Source organism: Acyrthosiphon pisum, unplaced genomic scaffold, assembly GCF_005508785.2.
Source record: "Acyrthosiphon pisum isolate AL4f unplaced genomic scaffold, pea_aphid_22Mar2018_4r6ur Scaffold_20641;HRSCAF=21699, whole genome shotgun sequence".
NCBI lineage: Eukaryota > Metazoa > Arthropoda > Insecta > Hemiptera > Aphididae > Acyrthosiphon > Acyrthosiphon pisum.
The window spans coordinates 92,528-95,128 of record NW_021770023.1 but is presented as its reverse complement, the minus strand read 5'-3'; positions in this window follow the sequence as shown (position 1 = coordinate 95,128).

Here is a 2,601-nt window from a genome sequence, read left to right as displayed (position 1 = left end):
AAATCGGTTTGAAACGGCTTTCATGCCTTGGATTTTCAACTTATATAGGCTATAGATTGGTAAAGGGTAGCTCACACATGACTTTTTTAGCAAACGAAAAAAGACAGACATTTTAGATTCTGAGTGGAACGATGAGTGTATTGATTTTACAATGATTTGTGCTTTTTTTTATTTTTTTTATTGTGTGTTATATTCTGTTACCAAAAAATCTAAAAAATACATAAGCACAGTTTTTTTTTATAGTCATTTTAAGCTCAAATTTGGACGAGATTACATATTAAATAACCAAGAATAGTTATTTTAGTTATTTTGTTTTAATTTCATAATATCAATTCAACTTACCGGCTTGAGCCCTTAAACAAGTTATGTTGCTCCTACGTCCGTCCTACAACATGGTTAAAAATATTAATATTATTTTAGCTATATTTTTGATGTTAAATTGTATTGGTTTTATTTACGCTAGAGGTAAGTACCTACGTATATTATTTTTACTTTACTTTATACATCAAAGACTAATATTTAATATTTAAGGACAATCCAAATGTTACGTCCTATACGTATCAAATGGGCTTGATGTCATCTTCAAAGCCAAATATTTTACAACCTTATCATTTTTTAATTATTTTTTACTTACCAATATTTATTTTTTATCTAGATAACACAGAGTTGTGTCAGGGTAAGTATTATTATATTTTACATTACAACATACATTACACATATGACATGTTTAAGTACAAAAACTGTGAGTTCCACTTTAGTCATAATGTGAAAACTTTTCTACTGCATAATGATCATTTATATAAAAGTAGATTGGATACCTAAGTATTTTAATTTTATGCAAATATAAAAATGAATTATGTATCACTAATTTTTTTAGATTCTGAGTGGAACGATGAATGTATTGATTTTACAATGATGTGTGCTTTTTTTTTTATTTTTTTTATTGTGTCTGTCATCACCTTTTAGGACAGTAAAAGTGCTTGGATTTTCTTCAACAGTACCTTTGCTGATAGGAAAGTGAATCTAGTTGGTACTTTAGGGGTCAAAAGTAAAAATTCCTCAGTAGATTTCAAATCGGCGTGAAATACAAAAGAAAAATTAATGAAAAATGGGTATTTTTACGCAAAATCTGTTTTCGAGAAAATTGATTTTGGTTTTTGGTGCAACTCTTAAAAAAATGACCGTAGGTGCATACATTTTTGACTGAACGTTTATATTTGTATTTTCTTTACACCATATCATTTTTCAAATATTTTGAGTTATTTTGAGCTGTTTACAGACATTTTAATTTTCCATTCTTTTTAGTTTTTTTTCTATAAATATCAATAAAATTTTATTTGTTGGTTAAAAAAGCTTGAAAATATAATAGAAGGTTCCTATTATATTGTTTGAAAGGCAGATTAAAAAATTAAAAATCCATAATCACAGTTTTTTTTATTAGCATTTAAAATTCAAAAATTGACAAAATATGTAAAAATCGCGAAAATTAGCAAATTATTTTGAGTTAAGAATTGGTAAAAATTTTACTTTTTAAATCTAAGATTTGAAAATGTAATTTAAGATTCCACATAAGATTGTCTACCATTAAAAAAAACAATGTCTACAAGCAAGTTAAATACAATTTTTATGAACGTTTGAAATTCATATTTTTACAATATTCAATATTCACTCGATTTCTCACGTAACGGTTTTCTTATTCAGTTTTAAAAGACGAATGACTGTAGATACTTGAAAATTTCACTGAATGTTTATATTAATATTTTCTATATACGATAAAATTTTGAAAATAATTAGACTCTTTTTGAGCTGTTTACGGACATTGTCAGTTTTCAATTTTTTTTTGTTTTTTTTCTATAAATATCAATAAAGTTTTATCTGTTGGGCCAAAAAGTGTAAAAATGTAATATAATGCTCCTGATATATTGTTACAATATCAGTTGAAAAATATTAAAAATACATATACACAATTTTTTTTTATAAGCTTTTAAAGATAGAATTTGAAAAAATTTATCAAATTTAAAATTGAATAATTATTTCATAGTTAAAAATCTATAAAATGTTCAACTTTTATATCTCATGATTGAAAATTTAAAACAAGATTGCACGTAAGTCATTAATTCTGTTAGCAAAAAATCTAAAAAAGAAATAACCACAGTTTATTTTTATAGTCATTTTAAGCTCAAATTTTGACGAAATTACATATTAAAAAACCTGGAATAACTATTTTAGTTGTTTTGTTGTGATTGTTTAATATTATTCGTGGTACTTGAAACTTTTAAATTATACTATTATATATCTATGATAGTACAACGGTTTGTTGTTGATGTATGACGCGTTACCTTATGGATGTTGTGATATGATTAATTTGGAATTTATTATAGGTACCTATTATAGGTCAATTTTTTTTTAATACCATAGATAAGTATATAATATGTCTTATACCTAGACTGACATACCTTCTCCGCTCAGAATCGTTTTCTTTCACAATGATATTATATCATTAAATTCAAATTTAATACCATCCATTATACAGTGACCCACTTGTAACCTACTGTACAGCAGACCGACATCCACTTACCCACCTTTTTTTAAATTGTATCC